Consider the following 23,757-nt stretch of genomic DNA (forward strand, 5'->3'; position numbering starts at 1 on the left):
ATCGATCAGCTTCAGTTAGCAGCAGTAGCGAAGGAATCGCTCGATCGGGTTTAGTTAACAGCCATTGATCGATCGCTCGGGTTCAGTAACGCGTAGCCTGCAGTGCAATCGCTCGGGTTCAGTTAGAGCCCAACGCCTCACTCGGGTTCAGTTAGAGCCAACGCCTCGCACACACGCGCATACGTGTACGAGAGAAACGTGCATTGCTCGGCCCCCGACCTCCCACCGTAACCGGGAACTCCCCGAAATTTTCCTCGCCCTCGCTTCTACCACGGTTTTTTCCATCATGGACGGCCCAAAGAATGTCATGCAGCTGCGTCTCCGGCCCGCCCAGGACGAAAAGCCCATTTTCTGTCATGATTTTTGTCATAGAAGTAGGAGCCCACCACATCTATGATGATTGTCACGACCGGTTTTTCAATAAAATAATTATTGAGAAACCAATCCCTGTTATGGACCAGCGAGGAAGAATTCCTTCTCACTGATAGACAATACATTGGTCACAGAAGAAAAATACCAGGAGTACTAAATATAATACAAAGTTGAGCAGAGACTGCCCAACAATTTATTACATGCACGCCGATAAAACAATACGGCGGATAGGGTGGCAAACCTCTAACTCACGATAATAACGGTGGTGGAAATATCACTGCAAAGCGAGTGACATGATTCCAGAAAACTACAACTCATCGAGCGTCGGAGTGAGGCTCGAGAAGACTTATTGCGGGGGGCGGAAGCGTAAACAACATAAGTGACCAATATCCGGGATCGCGCAGGACTGACTGGGACTCCTCTAGGCATCGGACGCGCTATCAAACTCTTCATCCAAGAGATTGCCTTCGTCAACATCTGGCCAAATCAACAAGCCAGGTGAGTACTATGAAAGTACTCGCAAGACAGTTCGGACATAAGGTATAACAAATGCAAACATGAAACACATGAACAAGTTAACCAGAGCGATCAGACATAGAGATAATAAATACTGGGAGCCAAGCGAGGGTCTGAATGACGCCTCGAGCGGAAACTGCAGAATAGTAATGCGGGTGCCAAACGAGTGTCTGAAAGACTCCTCGAGCGGAAAATGCGGAATAATAATACTGGTGCCAAACGAGTGTCTGAAAGACTCCTCGAGCGGAAAATGCGGAATAATAATACTGGTGCCAAACGAGTGTCTGAAAGACTCCTCGAGCGGAAAATGCGGAATAACAATGCCGCAGTCGGGCGTCGGGGCGACACCACATAAAGGGCTTATAACAGAAAATAAAGACAGTACATGCCACAGTCGGACGTCCGAGCGACATAGCATAAAGGGCTTATATTTAAAGTGAGAAACGAGTACACGCCACAGTCGGACGTCTGCGCGACGTCTCATAAAGGGCTTATATTGTAACACAACAATACAATAGTTCGGGAATATAACTTATCACAAGCACGAGACAAATATAATGTTAGTCCATCCACAGGAATAACAATGAAATTGAATTTACCACTTGAGCTTGTTCACCGGGGGCAAGTTTTTCACACTGATAGATTTGGATATAAAGTCTACATTACTGATCATGGATATGATGATTTGGAAAGAATTGACTCTGCAGAGTTTGTACTTAACCACAGCCAACGGATTTCAGTAGTCACGGGGACTAGTTCCGTCTACGGTGTTCTGGAAGGAACACGTCTAACCAGTACACACCCAATTCAACCATCCGAAGCCAGGGATCACCCTCGGCAACATTCAAGAAAAACCTTGAGTCGGGGAGGCTACAACCTCGCGTAGCATGGGATCAAATTTCTATACGCGCACTATAAGGGGGTGCCCCCCCTCTCGGTCCCAACCGGAAACACCCATGCCCCCTGACCGAATGACTGGCTTTAATCCTGGGACAAGGTACCATCATCCCGGCCTCTCTGTTTGGTGTGTACACGGAAAGAGGTTACCAACTTACTAAACCGTATCCTGGCAATGAGACATGTGGTAGCACGGAAAGGGGAAGGGACGATAACACGGCTCCAACCATGTTAACGTCGGAAAAGTCGGATGACACAAGGCTGGCATGCTACAACAGTACCACCTTGCTGCCCTTCATGTCACCACATGATTAGGCCACCTCTCATCAGAGGTCATCGCAACTTTGGAACATGCGGGAAAAGATCGATAACGTGGCTCCAACCATGTTAACGTCGAAGAGAGTCGGATGACGCAAGGCTGGCATGCTACAACAGTACCACCTTACTGCCCTTCATGTCACTACATGATTAGGCCACCTCTCATCAGAGGTCATCGCAACTTCGGAACAACCGGGTCGTTGCCTTACAAGCAACGAGGTATTTATCGACACTCACATGCCACGCACAAACTTTCACATGAACATGCAAAACATCTGCCATATCAAATGTTCAAACATGCTTGCCTGGTTCGGAGAAGTCGGAGTCTAGCTCGGCGAAGTTCGCGGCTCCGTCGCCTCTCCCGGAACCTACGACAATCACGAAACGGGTTCTAACGTGAAAAACCAACACATGCACAGAAACTTTTCCAAATATTTTTCAAATAAATCCTAAAAAAACTAGACAAAATTTGAAGATTGTCAGAAAAAGAATCACTCAAAAATACCTTTTTATTAAAAAGTTATAAAGGTTTCTGTCCAGGGACTTATCTGTAATGAAACAGAAAAGTTCCAAGGTTTTAACTGAGAAAACAAAAAACGCTTCAGCTGGGAATGCGCAAGCGCAAAGGGGAAAACGTATTTTGCCCGAAGGCGCCAACAGAAAACGGTTCGGGGAAAATAAAACAGAGGCTGACACGCGGGGCCCGCATGTCAGGTTTGAAAAGGCTCGCCGGCGCCCGAAGGCGGCGATGGACGCCGGCGTCGAACCACGGCGAGTTAGGAGAAACGGAGGGTACCAAGAGCTTCAGTGTCTTCTTCCGCGTCGGTGGGTGGTGGACTCGTCCAACGGGGAGCACCACGTCGACGGCAACACTTTCTCCGGCGGACGGCGGTTCGGGTGAGGATGGGGAACTCCGGTGGAGGGCTGCAAGCTTCAAATTGAAGTGCGGGTCAGAACGAGGGATGCAAGGTGAGGCTACTGGCACGAGAATGGAGGCTGCGGAGCACACACGGGGGCGAATTGGGCTGGATCCCGTGGCGGGTCGCGGCGGCCGGAGTTGAGGAAGGAGACCTCCTCGGGGCTCTTCCAGTGGCTAGGCGTGCTCTAGGGGAAGTGTAGGGCTGGTGGGTGCTCGAGTTGAAGCTCGGGACCCCTATTTATAGGCAGATCGACGGGGTGGCCGTGAACGGAGAATCTCCGGCGAGCGATTACGGCGGAGCAGTGGGTTGGCAGGGGGTTTGAGTGGTCGAGCAGCATCAGTGGATGTTACTGGACTCGATTTGCAGCTGAACGGGGTTGGTCTTGGCGTAATGGCGTCGGTCCACGGTGAGGTGACCGCACGGGCTCAACGGCGGCAGAGAGCGTGCTCCGCGCCCTGCGGTTCACGACGAGAGCGGCAGCGCGTTCGGGGGAGTGGAAGGCCACGCGGCGGGCTCCGGTGGTTTGGGCGGCGCTGGGTGGCGTCGTCGGCGCCGTGTCTCCCGCTGGCGCCCGCAAAGCCGCCGCCGGCGTCGGTCACGGGGCGGCGCACCTTCTGCTGCTCGTCGCCGACGCCCGCAAGATGCCAGGCACTCATGCGGTGCAGGAACAAGAGGGCGAGGACGAGGAGCAAGGCGACGCGATGGCACTGGCGAGATCGATGCCCGTCTCTGAAGAAAACGACAGTGAGCACTGACTGAACTCTGAAGTTAACTGAACTTGACAGTGACCATGCACTGCAGGTGTTCGACAGAAGGATTTGGTAAAGAGATAAAATTTTCTGGAGCTGTAACTTGGTGAGACGATCACTCAAAGCACCCAGGGGCTGCATGAATTTACTTGGAATTTTTGGAGAAGGTTTTGAATGAATTTCACCAAATTTGGCAAATCTGGTCCAAACTTGCAGCTGATGTAGTTTGAAAATTTTGAACTGGAGACCAGTGGATCTTCATGGTTCTAGGTTGAGGGTTCAAAGGACTAGGAGGGGAAAGAAGTTTGGTGGTAAAAGTCCAAACAGAAAATGGAGTTCCTTTGTAAATCTCCAAGAGGTAGAATAGAAGGCAGAAAATATTTGAATAGAATTTGAATGGAAAATAAATACATGGGGAGGTTCAACTTGCTGGATTTGATGTAAATCATGATCCAGAGGTGAGGGAGTGTTTAGGAGAGAGGATTTGCACTTATGCCATGGCAAGAAGGAATAGTTGAAAGTGGCAAAGTACTTTCCAAAAGCCATAGTGCAAATTCAAGAAAAGGTTTTCAAAAGTTATTCTCTCAAATGAAAAACATTTTGTCTTGAGCCCAAATGAAGAGCAAGAACTCCCCAGGTCAAAGGCAGATCTTGGGTGAATTCAAATAAAAATTTTTGCCATAAAGAAAAATATCTGAGAGTGAGAGTTCTCTTGAAGAAATTTTTTAAATCACTCCCTTCAAGTCAAATAAAATCTTTTTGAAAAATTCAATAGAAACTTGGGTGTCACAACACCTACCCCCTTAGGAAAAATCTCGTCCTCGAGATTTCTGCTGATCCTCAAATAGATATGGATACTCTGCTCGGAGGAAATCTTCCCTTTCCCATGTGGCTTCATCCTCAGTGTGGTTGCTCCACTGGACCCTGAAAAATTTTGTCGTTTTCTGACGGGTCCTCCGTTCAGACTCTTCTAAAATCTTTACTGGCCTTTCTCTGTAGGTGAGATCTGGTTGCATATCAATGTCCTCATGAGGTACATGTTTCTCCGGGTTACTCACACATTTCCTCAACTGCGAGACGTGGAATACGTCATGGACGTCTGACAGCTCCTTGGGGAGGTCTAGTTGGTAGGCTACTGTGCCTCTTCGTGCCTTTACACAAAATGGTCCAATAAACCTTGGGGCTAGCTTCCCCTTAATTTTGAACCGTTGCAGACCCCTCATAGGAGATACTCGGAGGTATACGGAATCACCAGGTTCAAAGCTGACCTCACGATGCTTCTGATCATAGTAGCTCTTTTGTCGGCTCTGTGCTGTCTTGAGTCTGTCCCTGATTTGTTTAACTTTTTCCTCGGCCTCCTTAAGCATATCTGGGCCGAAGATACGGCTGTCACCTGTTTTTGACCAATTCAATGGGGTACGACACCTCCGTCCGTACAATGCTTCAAAGGGTGCCATTTGCAAGCTGGCTTGGTAACTGTTGTTGTACGCAAATTCGGCATAGGGCAAACTCTCTTCCCAACTGGATCCATAGGTGAGTACACAAGCTCTTAGCATATCCTCTAGGATTTGGTTTGCACGCTCTGTTTGTCCATCTGTCTGAGGGTGGTATGCTGTACTGAAAGCCAGTTGTGTGCCCAGAGCTTGTTGTAGGTGTTCCCAAAATTTGGAGACGAATTGAGTGCCTCGGTCAGATATTATAGTCTTTGGGACTCCGTGCAAGCAAACTATACGGGAGAGATAGAGTTTTGCCAGTCTTTGTGTGGAGTAGGTAGTCTTCACGGGAATGAAGTGTGCAACCTTGGTTAGTCGGTCTGTGATGACCCATATGGCGTCATTTCCGCGTTGCGATCGGGGTAATCCGACAATGAAGTCCATTCCGATTTCATCCCATTTCCACTCCGGTATCCTGTTAGGCTGGAGTAGCCCTGCTGGCTTTTGGTGCTCGGCCTTGATGCGCTGACATGAATCGCAACAAGCAATGAATGTGGCTATATCTCTTTTCATACCGTGCCACCAAAATCTTTCCTGGATGTCCTTGTACATTTTGGTTCCTCCAGGATGGATCGAGTATGGGGCGGTGTGGCTTTCCGTCAAGATCTGTTGCTTGAGTTCCTCAATGTTAGGTACGCAAAGCCTGTCCCGGTACCATAATGTTCCTTCACTGTCTGTGACGAATTCTGAAGTCTTACTATGGTTCATTTTCTTCTTTATGCCTTCGATACTGGGGTGTCCCTGCTGGGCCTTCTTGATTTGTTCCACTAGGGTGGGTTGTATCTCCAGGTTCGATATGGTGCCCTCAGAGACTAACATCATGTTGAGCCGAGTGAACTCTCGCTGAAACTCAGGCCTCAAACTTTGCTGACCGTCACTGTCCGGGCTGGGGTTTCGACTAAGGGCATCGGCCACTACATTTGCCTTCCCTGGGTGGTAGTGAATACCGACGTCATAGTCCTTGACCAGTTCCAACCAGCGTCGTTGGCGTAAATTCAGCTCTGGCTGTGTGAAAATATATTTGAGGCTCTTATGGTCTGTATATATTTCACAGCGATTTCCCAACAGAAAGTGCCTCCACTCCTTGAGTGCATGTATAACTGCTGCTAGTTCCAAGTCATGTGTTGGGTAATTTTCCTCATGTTTTCGCAGCTGTTTGGAGGCATATGCGACAACTTTGCCATCCTGCATTAGCACACATCCGAGACCTTTTCGGGACGCGTCACAATACACCTCAAAGCTCTTGTGTATGTCTGGTACGGTTAAGACTGGTGCGGTTGTTAGCTTCTTCTTGAGCTCTTGGAAGCTCTGCTCACATGCTTCCGTCCATACGAATTTCTTGTCCTTCTTGAGTAATTGTGTTATAGGTTTTGCCACAGTGGAGAATCCTTCAATAAATCTCCTATAATATCCGGCCATTCCTAGGAAACTCCGTACATCTGTAACATTCGCGGGTGGCTTCCAGTCCAGTATGGCCTTGACCTTTTCTGGGTCTACGGCCACGCCTTCTTGGTTCAATATATGGCCCAAGAAACCAACTTTTCTTAGCCAAAATTCGCATTTGCTAAATTTGGCGTACAACTGATGTTTCCTCAATTCTCCCAAAACAATTCTGAGGTGCTCAGCATGTTCTTCTGGTGTCCTTGAGTAAACCAGAATGTCGTCAATGAATACCACCACAAATTTGTCCATGAATTTCATGAATACTTTGTTCATGAGGTGGACGAAATATGCGGGGGCGTTTGTTAGTCCAAACGGCATCACCGTAAACTCGTATAACCCATATCTGGAAGTGAAAGCTGTCTTGGGAATATCTTCCGTCCGTACCTTCAATTGGTGATATCCCGATCGCAAATCAATTTTCGAGAATACCTTGGCCTGTGCGAGCTGGTCAAACAAATCATTTATTCGTGGCATCGGATATTTGTTTTTGATGGTGACCATATTGAGGGCTCGATAGTCTATGCACAGCCTTAAAGTCCCATCCTTTTTTTTGGCGAACAACACAGGCGAACCCCAAGGTGAGGAGCTGGCTCGAATAAATCCTTTGTCCAAAAATTCTTTTATCTGCTTCTTTAACTCCACCAATTCTGAGGGTGCCATTCTATATGGCTTCTTATAAATGGGAGCGGTGCCAGGTGCTAGTTCGATGCTGAATTCGATCTCTCGGTCTGGTGGCATGCCTGGTAGTTCTTCCGGGAACACATCAGGGAACTCGCATACCACTGGCACTTTTCTTAATTCTGCGATGTCCATCTTGTTCAGTTTTGGTTTCTGTGATCGTGGCCTTTCTTGAGCGGAAACTCTTATAGTCTTGCCGTGATGGTGAGTGAGAATCACTGTCCGATTGAAACAGTCGATGAATCCTTTGTTGGTGGTCAACCAGTCCATTCCTAAAATGACATCCAGTCCTTTACTTTCCAACACGATGAGATTCGCGTGGAATGGTAGTCCTTCGAACTCAATGACCACTCCTTGGCAGTAACCCTGAGCAATTTGCTTATTTCCGGGGGACTTGATGATCATAGATTTTTCCAAGGGGAGTATCGGAAAACCATGTTGCGAAACAAAACTCTTCGAAACGAACGAATGGGAAGCTCCAGAATCAAACAAAACCGTGGCAGGTACTGTGTTGACAGGGAACGTACCGAGCACAATGTCTGGGGCATTCTGCGCTTCTTCCCTGGTCACATGGTTCAAGTGACCCTTCCTGTGGTTGTTGCTGGGATTGAAGTTGTTGTGCTTGGGGGCTGGATTGTTTCCACCATTGTTCAGCTTGGGTGCCGAGTCTCTTGGCTTCGGGCACTGTTTAGCATAATGCCCTTGTTGACCACATGCATAGCAGGTGACCCCTGGACGGTATGTGAACTCCTTGTCTCTGGCATGAAATTGTCCGACGGGTCTTGGCTCAGTAGTCGTGGATCTCCTCGTGTTTGTCCTTGGGACCTCAGTCTTGCCTCGGTTGCTGCGGGCAAGAGTCGTCTTGTCCCTCTTCCGCTTGCGGATATCTTCCAGACTACGGCGCTCATTCTCCAGGGTGATGGCCTTGTCCACCAGCGTCTTAAAATCCGGAAAGGTGTGTACAATCAGTTGGCATCTTAATGCTGGTGCCAGGCCGTCCAGGAATTTTTCCATCTTCTTGTTTTCTGTCATGTGCTCGTCGTAGGCATAACGAGACAGTTGGGTAAACTGGCTGTTGTATTCTGTGACGGTCATGCCTCTTTGCTTCAGGTCATCAAACTCTCTCTTCTTGATCTTTAGGATGCTCCTGGGAATGTGTGCCCCACGGAAGCCTTCCTTGAATTCTTCCCAGGTGATGTTGTGTTCCCTGGGGTGCATGTGTAGGAAGTTTTCCCACCATGCTGCGGCTGCTCCAGTAAGGTAGTGTGGTGCATAAAGCACCTTCTCATGATCTGAGCATTGAGCGATAATCAGTTTCCTCTCAATCTCGCGAAGCCAATCATCGGCTTCCAGTGGCCTGTCAGTGTGAGCAAAAGTTGAGGGGCGAGTCTTCTGTAACTCAGATAACTTGGAATGTGGTTGATAGGGTTCACGGTGGTTTCCCATATTGATGACATGGTTCATCATCTCCTGGTGCTGTTGCTGGCTTTGCTCGAAGAGACGGCATACTTGAGATAGTGCCGCTTCGCTGTCCTGTTGGCTGGACTGACCCTGAGTGAAATTGTTGCTGGTCTGTGTTCCGTAAACCTCTTCTGGCTGATTGGGCATAGAGCGAGTCCAAGGGCGAGACATTTTTCCAGTCTGGGGTATCATTTGCAAAACCCATGAGAAAAACCGTGTAGCGCAGGAAAACCCTTGCAAAGGCAATAATCAAAAAGGCTTCAAGGTTTTCAAGAAACACAAATGATTTTCACGGAGAAGAAGTGCTTAACACAAATCTTACATGCGAAAGCAAACACAAGATACAACACTCAGGTTGTGCGTACACAATCCTGACATGTTATTAAAAACTAGCGTACTACTCCGGAAGGCAGCAGACACACCAACACAAACTAGCGTACAGATAAAAACAAAACATCAAACAAGCAGGCATAACACGCGGCTACTCGGTGCTCTCAGTCGGAGATGGTGAAGATCTCCTTCCCCTTGCCGAGGGCAAGGCTCAGCGGTCCAGGAGAATCAACCTCCTCCTCTCTAGCTGGCTCCTGGCGTGCGACGCTGCGCTGCGGTGATGGTGCGGGGCGACTGGCGGTAGAGCGCGTGCGGCAGGCGGTGCGGCTCTGACTGGAGTAGGAGCGATGACTCGGTCGAACTCCTCAGTGGTAGGCAGACGGCGAGCAGTGGCCAAAACGGCCGGTGCATACGAGGCTGAAGACGAGACGAATGTCAGAGGCGGCGCCGTGTGGAGAAGCTCCCTCCTGCTAGCAGGACCGCCCCGGACTAAGTCCATGCGGGCAGCCACAAGATCATCTACGAGGTTGTCGAAAGACTCCTCCAGAGCCTTGAGATACTCCACAACCATCTCGATGGCTTCATCTCGCTCTCCCCGATGGCAGGCGAACGCATAGTGGCTGGTGTAAGGCACATGGCATGGGAGGTAGCGGTAGCGACGAGTCTTCATCGTAGGAAGGATGTCCCGAAGGCGAGCTATCGCCTCCCGGGCAGCCATCTGCATGGCATGCCTCTCCGTAGGCATGGCCCTTCGCACAAAACGGAAGTGGCGTGTAGCTGAACGTCCTCCCTTGAACTGCACCACAGCCTGGTGCATAGACACGTCGTCACTGAGCTTGTGCTGATAGAGGGTGAACTCCGGGCGAGCTGCTGGCCCGATCGCGAGCTTGGTGATGGAGACGAGGAGCTTGACAAACCCCTCGGGCACGTTGGTGAACACTCGATTCTCACAGCTGTTGCCAGCCATCTACAAAAGTAGGCAAAAATTCTGAGTAGTCATGTCATAAATTTTATGATGACCAACAGAAAATAGCTACAATTGCAAAATGCTGAAGAAGCACAAAAGACGCTAATCACTGATTAGCGGTCGCACCTAGTGGCTTCCTACAGTCAGCCTGGCTCTGATACCAAGCTTGTCACGACCGGTTTTTCAATAAAATAATTATTGAGAAACCAATCCCTGTTACGGACCAGCGAGGAAGAATTCCTTCTCACTGATAGACAATACATTGGTCACAGAAGAAAAATACCAGGAGTACTAAATATAATACAAAGTTGAGCAGAGACTGTCCAACAATTTATTACATGCACGCCGATAAAACAATACGGCGGATAGGGTGGCAAACCTCTAACTCACGATAATAACGGTGGTGGAAATATCACTGCAAAGCGAGTGACATGATTCCAGAAAACTACAACTCATCGAGCGTCGGAGTGAGGCTCGAGAAGACTTATTGCGGGGGGCGGAAGCATAAACAACATAAGTGACCAATATCCGGGATCGCGCAGGACTGACTGGGACTCCTCTAGGCATCGGACGCGCTATCAAACTCTTCATCCAAGAGATCGCCTTCGTCAACATCTGGCCAAATCAACAAGCCAGGTGAGTACTATGAAAGTACTCGCAAGACAGTTCGGACATAAGGTATAACAAATGCAAACATGAAACACATGAACAAGTTAACCAGAGCGATCAGACATAGAGATAATAAATACTGGGTGCCAAGCGAGGGTCTGAATGACACCTCGAGCGGAAACTGCAGAATAGTAATGCGGGTGCCAAACGAGTGTCTGAAAGACTCCTCGAGCGGAAAATGCGGAATAATAATACTGGTGCCAAACGAGTGTCTGAAAGACTCCTCGAGCGGAAAATGCGGAATAATAATACTGGTGCCAAACGAGTGTCTGAAAGACTCCTCGAGCGGAAAATGCGGAATAACAATGCCGCAGTCGGGCGTCGGGGCGACACCACATAAAGGGCTTATAACAGAAAATAAAGACAGTACATGCCACAGTCGGACGTCCGAGCGACATCGCATAAAGGGCTTATATTTAAAGTGAGAAACGAGTACACGCCACAGTCGGACGTCTGCGCGACGTCTCATAAACGGCTTATATTGTAACACAACAATACAATAGTTCGGGAATATAACTTATCACAAGCACGAGACAAATATAATGTTAGTCCATCCACAGGAATAACAATGAAATTGAATTTACCACTTGAGCTTGTTCACCGGGGGCAAGTTTTTCACACTGATAGATTTGGATATAAAGTCTACATTACTGATCATGGATACGATGATTTGGAAAGAATTGACTCTGCAGAGTTTGTACTTAACCACAGCCACGGATTTCAGTAGTCACGGGGACTAGTTCCGTCTACGGTGTTCTGGAAGGAACACGTCTAACCAGTACACACCCAATTCAACCATCCGAAGCCAGGGATCACCCTCGGCAACATTCAAGAAAAACCTTGAGTCGGGGAGGCTACAACCTCGCGTAGCATGGGATCAAATTTCTATACGCGCGCTATAAGGGGGTGCCCCCCCTCTCGGTCCCAACCGGAAACACCCATGCCCCCTGACCGAATGACTGGCTTTAATCCTGGGCCAAGGTACCATCATCCCGGCCTCTCTGTTTGGTGTGTACACGGAAAGAGGTTACCAACTTACTAAACCGTATCCTGGCAATGAGACATGTGGTAGCACGGAAAGGGGAAGGGACGATAACACGACTCCAACCATGTTAACGTCGGAAAAGTCGGATGACACAAGGCTGGCATGCTACAACAGTACCACCTTGCTGCCCTTCATGTCACCACATGATTAGGCCACCTCTCATCAGAGGTCATCGCAACTTTGGAACATGCGGGAAAAGATCGATAACGTGGCTCCAACCATGTTAACGTCGAAGAGAGTCGGATGACGCAAGGCTGGCATGCTACAACAGTACCACCTTACTGCCCTTCATGTCACTACATGATTAGGCCACCTCTCATCAGAGGTCATCGCAACTTCGGAACAACCGGGTCGTTGCCTTACAAGCAACGAGGTATTTATCGACACTCACATGCCACGCACAAACTTTCACATGAACATGCAAAACATCTGCCATATCAAATGTTCAAACATGCTTGCCTGGTTCGGAGAAGTCGGAGTCTAGCTCGGCGAAGTTCGCGGCTCCGTCGCCTCTCCCGGAACCTACGACAATCACGAAACGGGTTCTAACGTGAAAAACCAACACATGCACAGAAACTTTTCCAAATATTTTTCAAATAAATCCCATAAAAAACTAGACAAAATTTGAAGATTGTCAGAAAAAGAATCACTCAAAAATACCTTTTTATTAAAAAGTTATAAAGGTTTCTGTCCAGGGACTTATCTGTAATGAAACAGAAAAGTTCCAAGGTTTTAACTGAGAAAACAAAAAACGCTTCGGCTGGGAATGCGCAAGCGCAAAGGGGAAAACGTATTTTGCCCGAAGGCGCCAACAGAAAACGGTTCGGGGAAAATAAAACAGAGGCTGACACGCGGGGCCCGCATGTCAGGTTTGAAAAGGCTCGCCGGCGCCCGAAGGCGGCGATGGACGCCGGCGTCGAACCACGGCGAGTTAGGAGAAACGGAGGGTACCAAGAGCTTCAGTGTCTTCTTCCGCGTCGGTGGGTGGTGGACTCGTCCAACGGGGAGCACCACGTCGACGGCAACACTTTCTCCGGCGGACGGCGGTTCGGGTGAGGATGGGGAACTCCGGTGGAGGGCTGCAAGCTTCAAATTGAAGTGCGGGTCAGAACGAGGGATGCAAGGTGAGGCTACTGGCACGAGAATGGAGGCTGCGGAGCACACACGGGGGCGAATCGGGCTGGATCCCGTGGCGGGTCGCGGCGGCCGGAGTTGAGGAAGGAGACCTCCTCGGGGCTCTTCCAGTGGCTAGGCGTGCTCTAGGGGAAGTGTAGGGCTGGTGGGTGCTCGAGTTGAAGCTCGGGCCCCCTATTTATAGGCAGATCGACGGGGTGGCCGTGAACGGAGAATCTCCGGCGAGCGATTACGGCGGAGCAGTGGGTTGGCAGGGGGTTTGAGCGGTCGAGCAGCATCAGTGGATGTTACTGGACTCGATTTGCAGCTGAACGGGGTTGGTCTTGGCGTAATGGCGTCGGTCCACGGTGAGGTGACCGCACGGGCTCAACGGCGGCAGAGAGCGCGCTCCGCGCCCTGCGGTTCACGACGAGAGCGGCAGCGCGTTCGGGGGAGTGGAAGGCCACGCGGCGGGCTCCGGTGGTTTGGGCGGCGCTGGGTGGCGTCGTCGGCGCCGTGTCTCCCGCTGGCGCCCGCAAAGCCGCCGCCGGCGTCGGTCACGGGGCGGCGCACCTTCTGCTGCTCGTCGCCGACGCCCGCAAGATGCCAGGCACTCGTGCGGTGCAGGAACAAGAGGGCGAGGACGAGGAGCAAGGCGACGCGATGGCACTGGCGAGATCGATGCCCGTCTCTGAAGAAAACGACAGTGAGCACTGACTGAACTCTGAAGTTAACTGAACTTGACAGTGACCATGCATTGCAGGTGTTCGACAGAAGGATTTGGTAAAGAGATAAATTTTTCTGGAGCTGTAACTTGGTGAGACGATCACTCAAAGCACCCAGGGGCTGCATGAATTTACTTGGAATTTTTGGAGAAGGTTTTGAATGAATTTCACCAGATTTGGCAAATCTGGTCCAAACTTGCAGATGATGTAGTTTGAAAATTTTGAACTGGAGACCAGTGGATCTTCATGGTTCTAGGTTGAGGGTTCAAAGGACTAGGAGGGGAAAGAAGTTTGGTGGTAAAAGTCCAAACAGAAAATGGGGTTCCTTTGTAAATCTCCAAGAGGTAGAATAGAAGGCAGAAAATATTTGAATAGAATTTGAATGGAAAATAAATACATGGGGAGGTTCAACTTGCTGGATTTGATGTAAATCATGATCCAGAGGTGAGGGAGTGTTTAGGAGAGAGGATTTGCACTTATGCCATGGCAAGAAGGAATAGTTGAAAGTGGCAAAGTACTTTCCAAAAGCCATAGTGCAAATTCAAGAAAAGGTTTTCAAAAGTTATTCTCTCAAATGAAAAACATTTTGTCTTGAGCCCAAATGAAGAGCAAGAACTCCCCAGGTCAAAGGCAGATCTTGGGTGAATTCAAATAAAATTTTTGCCATAAAGAAAAATATCTGAGAGTGAGAGTTCTCTTGAAGAAAATTTTTAAATCACTCCCTTCAAGTCAAATAAAATCTTTTTGAAAAATTCAATAGAAACTTGGGTGTCACAATGATACCGGGTTTTGTCACAATTATCGTCATAGAAGTGTCATATGTATGACAGAAAAAAAAATCGTTCGGCCCAAAATGTCACGGATGTGTCTTTTTTTGTAGTGCTTGCTCCTTTATATACGGGGGCAGGGGAGCACCCTAGAACACACAAGTTGATCATTGATCTCTTAGCCGTGTGCGGTGCCCCCCTCCACCATAATCCACTTCGGTCATATCGTTGCAGTGCTTAGGCGAAGCCCTGCGCCGGTAGATTCATCATCACCGTCATCACGCCGTCGTGCTGACGAAGCTCTCCCTTGACACTCCGCTGGATCATGAGTTCGTGGGACGTCACCGAGCCAAACGTGTGCAGATCACGAAGGTGCCGTACTTTCGGTACTAGGATCGGTCGATCGTGAAGACGTACGACTACATCAACCGCGTTGTCATAACGCTTCCGCTTACGGTCTACGAGGGTACATGGACTACACTCTCCCCTCTCGTTGCTATGCATCACCATGATCTTGCGTGTGCGTAGGAATATTTTTTGAAATTACTACGTTCCCCAACAGTAGGTACAATTACCTCATCAAGTTCTACTTTCCTTCCACTCACTTCTTTTGAGAGAAACTCCTTCTCTAGAAAGGATCCATTCTTAGCAACAAAAGCCTTGCCTTCTGATCTGTGATAGAAGGTGTACCCAACAGTTTCCTTTGGGTATCCTATGAAGACACATATCTCCGATTTGGGTTCGAGCTTATCACGTTGAAGTTTTTTCACATAAGCATCCCAGCCCCAAACTTTAAGAAACGACAACTTGGGTTTCTTGCCAAACCACAGTTCGTATGGTGTCGTCTCAACGGATTTAGATGGTGCCCTATTTAACGTGAATGCTGCCGTGTCTAAAGCATAACCCCAAAATGATAGTGGTAAATCAGTAAGAGACATCATAGATCGCACCATATCTAATAAAGTGCAGTTACGATGTTCGGACACACCATTAAGCCGTGGTGTTCCGGGTGGCGTGAGTTGCGAAACTATTCCGCATTGTTTCAAATGAAGACCAAACTCGTAACTCAAATATTCACCTCCACGATCAGATCGTAGAAACTTTATTTTCTTGTTACGATGATTTTCCACTTCACTCTGAAATTCTTTGAACTTTTCAAATGTTTCGGACTTATGTTTCATCAAGTAGATATACCCATATCTGCTCAAATCATCTATGAAGGTCAGAAAATAACGATACCCGCCGCGAGCCTCAACACTCATCGGACCGCATACATCAGTATGTATTATTTCCAACAAGTCTGTTGCTCGCTCCATTGTTCTAGAGAACAGAGTCTTAGTCATCTTGCCCATGAGGCATGGTTCGCAAGCATCAAGTGATTCATAATCAAGTGATTCCAAAAGCCCATCAGCATGGAGTTTCTTCATGCGCTTTACACCAATATGACCTAAACGGCAGTGCCACAAATAAGTTGCACTATCATTATTAAACTTATATATTTTGGCTTTAACACTATGAATATGCGTATCACTACTACCGAGATTCAGTAAAAATAGACCACTCATCAAGGGTGCATGACCATAAAAGATATTACTCATATAAATAGAACAACCATTATTCTCTGATTTAAATGAATAACCGTCTCGCATAAAACAAGATCCGGATATAATGTTCATGCTTAACGCTGGCACCAAATAACAATTATTCAGGTCTAAAACTAACCCCGAAGGTAGATGTAGAGGTAGCGTGCCGACGGCGATCACATCGACTTTGGAACCATTTCCCACGCGCATCGTCACCTCGTCCTTAGCCAATCTTCGCTTAATCCGTAGCCCCTGTTTCGAGTTGCAAATATAAGCAACAAAACCAGTATCAAATACCCAGGCACTACTGCGAGCATTAGTAAGGTACACATCAATAACAATTATATGAAATATACCTTTCACTTTGCCATCCTTCTTATCCGCCAAATACTTGGGGCAGTTCCGCTTCCAGTGACCAGTCCCTTTGCAGTAGAAGCACTTAGTCTCAGGCTTAGGTCTAGACTTGGGTTTCTTCACTTGAGCAGCAACTTGCTTGCTGTTCTTCTTGAAGTTCCCCTTCTTCCCTTTACCCTTTTTCTTGAAACTAGTGGTCTTGTTGACCTACAACACTTGATGCTCCTTCTTGATTTCTACCTCCGCAGTCTTTAGCATTGCGAAGAGCTCGGGAATTGTCTTATTGATCCCTTGCATATTATAGTTCATCACAAAGCTTTTGTAGCTTGGTGGCACTGATTGAAGAACTCTGTCAATGACACTATCAACTGGAAGATTAACTCCCAGTTGAGTCAAGCGATTATGTTACCCAGACATTTTGAGTATATGCTCACTGACAAAACTATTCTCCTCCATTTTGCAGCTGTAGAACTTATTGGAGACTTCATGTCTCTCAATCCGGGCATTTGCTTGAAATATTAACTTCAACTCCTGGAACATCTCATATGCTCCATGACGTTCAAAACGTCGTTGAAGTCCCGGTTCTAAGCCGTAAAGCATGACACACTGAACTACCGAGTAGTCATCAGCTTTGCTCTGTCAGGCATTCACAACGTCCGGCGTCGCTCCTGCAGCGGGTCTTGCACCTAGCGGTGCTTCCAGGACGTAATTCTTCTGTGCAGCAATGAGGATAATCCTCAAGTTACGGACCCAGTCCGTGTAGTTGCTACCATCATCTTTCAACTTAGCTTTCTCTAGGAACGCATTAAAATTCAACGAAACAGTAGCACCGGCTATTTATCTACAACAACATAGACATGCAAAATACTATCAGGTACTAAGTTCATGATAAATTAAAGTTCAATTAATCATATTACTTAAGAACTCCCACTTAGATAGACATCCCTCTAATCATCTAAGTGATCACATGATCCATATCAACTAAACCATGTCCGATCATCACGTGAGATGGAGTAGTTTTCAATGGTGAACATCACTATGTTGATCATATCTACTATATGATTCACGCTCGACCTTTCGGTCTCAGTGTTCTGAGGCCATATCTGCATATGCTAGGCTCGTCAAGTTTAACCCGAGTATTCTGCGTGTGCAAAACTGGCTGCACCCGTTGTATGTGAACGTAGAGCTTATCACACTCGATCATCACGTGGTGTCTCGGCACGACGAACTGTCACAACGGTGCATACTCAGGGAGAACACTTGTACCTTGAAATTTAATGAGAGATCATCTTATAATGCTACCGCCGTACTAAGCAAAATAAGATGCATAAAGGATAAACATCACATGCAATCAATTTAAGTGATATGATATGGCCATCATCATCTTGTGCCTTTGATCTCCATCTCCGAAGCACCGTCATGATCACCATCGTCACCGGCTTGACACCTTGATCTCCATCGAAGCATCGTTGTCGTCTCGCCAACTATTGCTTCTACAACTATCGCTATCGCTTAGTGATAAAGTAAAGCAATGACATGGCGATTGCATTTCATACAATAAAGCGACAACCATATGGCTCCTGCTAGTTGCCGATAACTGTTACAAAACATGATCATCTCATACAAGAAATTATATATCATCACGTCTTGACCATATCACATCATAGCAAGTCCTGCAAAAACAAGTTAGACGTCCTCTACTTTGTTGTTGCAAGTTTTACGTGGCTGCTACGGGCTTAGCAAGAACCGTTCTTACCTACGCATCAAAACCACAATGATTTTTCATCAAGTGTGTTGTTTTAACCTTCAACAAGGACCGGGCGTAGTCGCACTCGATTCAACTAAAGTTGGAGAAATGGACACCCACTAGCCACCTGTGTGCAAAGCACGGCGGTAGAACCAGTCTCATGAACGCGGTCATGTAATGTCAGTCTGGGCTGCTTCATCCAACAATACCGCTGAATCAAAGTATGACATGCTGGTAAGAAGTATGACTATTATTGCCCACAACTCTTTGTGTTCTACTCATGCATATAACATCTACGCGTAGACCTGGCTTGGATGCCACTGTTGGGAACGTAGTATTTCAACATTTTTCCTACGATCACGCAAGATATCTAGGAGAAGTATAGCAACAAGCGGGTAGAGAGTGTGTCCACGTACCCTCGTAGACTGAAAGCGGAAGCGTTATGTAACACGGTTGATGTAGTCAAACGTCTTTGCGATCCAACCGATCAAGTACCAAACGCACGACACCTCCGCGATCTGCACACGTTCAGCTCAGTGATGTCCCTCGAACTCTAGATCCAGCTAACGCCGAGGGAGAGTTCCGTCAGCACGACGATGTGGTGACGGTGATGATGAAGTTACCGGCGCAGGGCTTCCCCTAAGCACTACGACGATATGACCGAGGTGGAAAACTGTGGAGGGGGGCATCACACACGGCTAAAGATCAACTTGTGTGTCTATGGGGTGCCCCCCTCCCACGTATATAAAGGAGGGAGGGAGGAGGAGGCCGGCCAAGAGGAGGCGCGCCAAAGGGGGGAGTCCTACTCCAAGTAGGATTCGCCCCCCCTTTCCTACTTCCACAAGGAGAAGGGGGAAAGAGGAGGAGGAGAGAAAGGAAAGGGGGGGGCCGCCCCCAACCCCTAGTCCAATTCGGTTTGGGCTTGGGGGGGCACGCACCTCCCTGGCTGCTGCCTCCTCTCTTCCACTAGGGCACATGAAGGCCCATTAACCCCCCCTCGTGGGGTTCCGGTAACCCCCCAGTACTCCGGAAAATACCCGATACACTTCGGAACTATTCGGGTGTCCGAATATAGTCTTCCAATATATCAATCTTTATGTCTCGACCATTTCGAGACTCCTCGTCATGTCCGTGATCTCATCCGGGACTCCAAACTACATTCGGTACATCAAAACACATAAACTCATAATACCGATCGTAGACATGACCGAGACTCATCTCCGGTTAATAACCAATAGCGGAACCTAGATACTCATATTGGCTCCCACATATTCTATGAAGATCTTTATCGGTCAAATCGCATAACAACATAAGTTGTTCCCTTTGTCAGCAGTATGTTACTTGCCCGAGATTCGATCGTCGGTATCACCATACCTAGTTCAGTCTCGTTACTGGTAAGTCTCTTTACTCGTTCCGTAATGCATCATCCCGCAACTAACTCATTAGTCACATTGCTTGCAAGGCTTATAGTGATGTGCATTACCGAGAGGGCCCAGAGATACCTCTCCGACAATCGGAGTGACAAATCCTAATCTCGATCTATGCCAACTCAACAAACACCATTGGAGACACCTGTAGAGCATCTTTATAATCACCCAGTTACGTTGTGACGTTTCATAGCACACTAAGTGTTCCTCTGGTATTCGGGAGTTGCATAATCTCATTGTCAGAGGAACATGTATAAGTCACGATGAAAGCAATAGCAACAAACTAAACGATCATAGTGCTAAGCTATGGGATGGGTCTTGTCCATCACATCATTCTCTAATGATGTGATCTCATTCATCAAATGACAACACATGTCTATGGCTAGGAAACATAACCATCTTTGATAAACAAGCTAGTCAAGTAGAGGCATACTAGGGACACTCTGTTTGTCTATGTATTCACACATGTACTAAGTTTCCGGTTAATACAATTCTAGCATGAATAATAAACATTTATCATGATATAAGGAAATGTAAATAACAACTTTATTATTGCCTCTAGGGCACATTTCCTTCACATACCACTATTCCACACTTGCTACTTGTGTTATATTATATTTTTATTTATACATCACCTTACTTTTATTTATAAGCTCTTTTAGTATCTATAAAACCTATCCTTTTATACCCTCAACGTAGTTTTATTTCTCGTTTATAGATAAAACAAACATTCAATGTACGTAGGGTTGTATCAGTGACAAATAGGACCTGAGAGAATACCAACCCTAGGCGATGCTCCTTCGCGATTCTGGTGCTACCCTTTTATTGAAGTGGTAGGGTTTGACATCACGACGTGTTGGCACCTGGTACGAGCTGTTGGGAAACGTAGCATGCAATTTCAAAAAAATTCCTACGCTCACGCAAGATCTATCTAGGAGATGCATAGCAACGAGAAAGGGAGAGTGTGTCTACGTACCCTCGTAGACTGAAAGCAAAAGTGTTTGACAACACGGTTGATGTAGTCGAACTTCTTCTCGTTCCAACCGATCAAGCACTGAACGTACGGCACCTCCGAGTTATGCACACGTTCAGCTCGATGACGTCCCTCGAACTCTTGATCCAGCAAAGTGTCGAGGAAGTAGATGAGTTCCGTTAGCACGACGGCGTGGTGACGGTGATGGTGAACTGATCCGCGCAGGGCTTCGCCTAAGCACTACGAGAATATGACCGAGGATGTAAGCTGTGGAGGGAGGCGCCACACACGGCTAACATATGTTGTTGTGTGTTCTAGGTGTCCCCCTCCCCACATATATATAGGTGGGAGGGAGGGAGGATCAGCTATAGGAGGCGCCCAAGTATAACATATGTTGTTGTGTGTTCTAGGTGTCCCCCTCCCCACATATATATAGGTGGGAGGGAGGGAGGATCAGCTACTTGGAGTCCCTCCCAAGCCGCGCGCCTCCTGCCATATATAACCGAGGTGGAAGGAAAGAGGGGGGGAGAGGGAAGGAAGTAGGAATCCTAATCCACACTTTCCTTGACCTCCCCTCTTTCCTTCTCCTCCTCATAGGGCTGGCCTCTATAGGGGCGCACCAGGGCTGGTGTGTTCCCTTACTTGGCCCATAAGGCCCATATCTTTGCCGGGGGTGCCCGAAACTCCTTTCCGGTGACCTGATAAGTACCTGGTACCCTCCAGAACACTTCCGGTGTCCGAATACCATCGTCCTATATATCAATCTTTACCTCTCGACCATTTCGAGACTCCTCATCATGTCTGTGATCTCATTTGGGACTCCGAACAACATTCGGTCATCAAATCACATAACTCATATAATACTAAATCATCATCGAACGTTAAGTGTGCGGACCCTACGGGTTCGAGAACTATGTAGACATGAGTGAGACACCTCTCCGGTCAATAACCAATAGCGGAACCTGGATGCTCATGTTGGCTCCTACATATTCTACGAAGATCTTTATCGGTCGAACCGTTATGACAACATACGTAATTCCCTTTGTCAATCGGTATGTTACTTGCCCGAGATTCGATCGTCGGTATCTTCATACCTAGTTTAATCTCATTACCGGCAAGTCTCTTTACTCATTCTGTAATACATCATTCCGCAACTAACTCATTAGTCACTTTGCTTGCAAGGCTTCTTATGATGTGCATTACCGAGAGAGCCCAGAGATACCTCTCCGATACTCGAAGTGACAAATCCTAATCTCGATCTATGCTAACCCAACAAACACCTTCGGAGATACCTGTAGAGCATATTTATAATCACCCAGTTATGTTGTGACGTTTGATAGCACACAAGGTATTCCTCCGGTATTCGGGAGTTGCATAATCTCATAGTCAAAGGAACATGTATGTGACATGAAGAAAGCAGTAGCAATAAAACTGAACGATCATAATGCTAAGCTAACGGATGGGTCTTGTCCATCACATCATTCTCCTAATGATGTGATCCCGTTCATCAAATGACAACACATGTCTATGGTTAGGAAACTTAACCATCTTTGATTAACGAGCTAGTCTAGTAGAGGCTTACTAGGGACACGGTGTTTTGTCTATGTATCCACACATGTATCAAGTTTCCGGTTAATACAATTCTAGCATGAATAATAAACATTTATCATGATATAAGGAAATATAAAATAATAACTTTATTATTGCCTCTAGGGCATATTTCCTTCAGTCTCCCACTTGCACTAGAGTCAATAATCTAGTTCACATCGCCATGTGATTTAACACCAATAGTTCACATCTTTATGTGATTAAAACCAATAATTCACATTGCCATGTGACCAACACCCAAAGGGTTTACTAGAGTCAATAATCTAGTTCACATCGCTATGTGATTAACACCCAAAGAGTACTAAGGTGTGATCATGTTTTGCTTGTGAGAGAAGTTTAGTCAACGGGTCTGCCACATTCAGATTCATATGTATTTTTTGCAAATTTTCTATGTCTACAATGCTCTGCATGGAGCTACTCTAGCTAATTGCTCCCACTTTCAATATGTATCCAGATCGAGACTCAGAGTCATCCAGATTTGGTGTCAAAGCTTGCATCGACGTAACTCTTTACGATGAAATCTTTATCACCTCCATAACCGAGAAATATTTCCTTAGTCCTCTAAGGATAATTTTGACCGATGTCCAGTAATCTACTCCTGGATCACTATTGTACCCCCTTGCCAAACTCATGGCAAGGTACACAAATAGGTCTGGTACACAACATGGCATACTTTATAGAACCTATGGCTGAGGCATAGGGAATGACTTTCATTCTCTATCTATCTTATGCCGTGGTCGGGCTTTGAGTCTTACTCAAATTCACACCTTACAATACAGGCAAGAACTCCTTCTTTGACTGATCCATTTTGAACTCCTTCAAAATCTTGTCAAGGTATGTACTCATTGAAAAATCTTATCAAGCGTCTTGATCTATCTTTATAGATCTTGATGCCTAATATATAAGCAGCTTCACCGAGGTCTTTCATTGAAAAATTCTTATTCAAGTATCCTTTTATGCTATCCAGAAATTCTATATCATTTCCAATCAACAATATGCCATCCACATATAATATCAGAAATGCTACAGAGCTCCCGCTCACTTTCTTGTAAATACAGGCTTCACCATAAGTCTGTATAAAACCATATGCTTTGATCACCTTATCAAAGCATATATTCCAGCTCCGAGATGCTTGGACCAGTCCATAGATGGATCGCTGGAGTTTGCACACTTTGTTAGCACCTTTAGGATCAACAAAACCTTTTGGTTGCATCATATACAACTCTTCTTTAAGAAATTCATTAAGGAATGCGGTTTTGACATCCATTTGCCAGATTTCATAATCATAAAATGCGGCAATTGCTAACATGATTCGGACAGACTTAAGCATCGTAAGGTGAGAAAGTCTCATCGTAGTCAACTCCTTGAACTTGTCGAAAACCTTTTGCGACAAGTCAAGCTTTGTAGATAGTACCACTACCATAAACGTCTGTTGGCGTTCTGGGAAAGGGGGTCCCCAGACTTGCCTACCTGCGGCCCACGGCGTGGCTCCACCAGCGGGCCCGTACGGCCCATCTTCACCAGCAAGCACTCAAGACCCTCGCGAGGGGCCAAGCCTTGCGAGGCGGACGACACAAGACCTCCTCAAGAGCGGCCTCACCA

At 47.1% G+C, this 23,757-nt stretch overlaps 1 pseudogene; it reads right to left on the minus strand.

Moving 5' to 3' along the window:
• LOC123096544 (uncharacterized) overlaps positions 1-23,757 on the minus strand; it is a 120,843-nt pseudogene that overhangs the window by 76,967 nt on the left and 20,119 nt on the right.

The sequence above is a fragment of the Triticum aestivum genome, chromosome 4D (assembly GCF_018294505.1).
Source record: "Triticum aestivum cultivar Chinese Spring chromosome 4D, IWGSC CS RefSeq v2.1, whole genome shotgun sequence".
NCBI classification, from domain to species: domain Eukaryota; kingdom Viridiplantae; phylum Streptophyta; class Magnoliopsida; order Poales; family Poaceae; genus Triticum; species Triticum aestivum.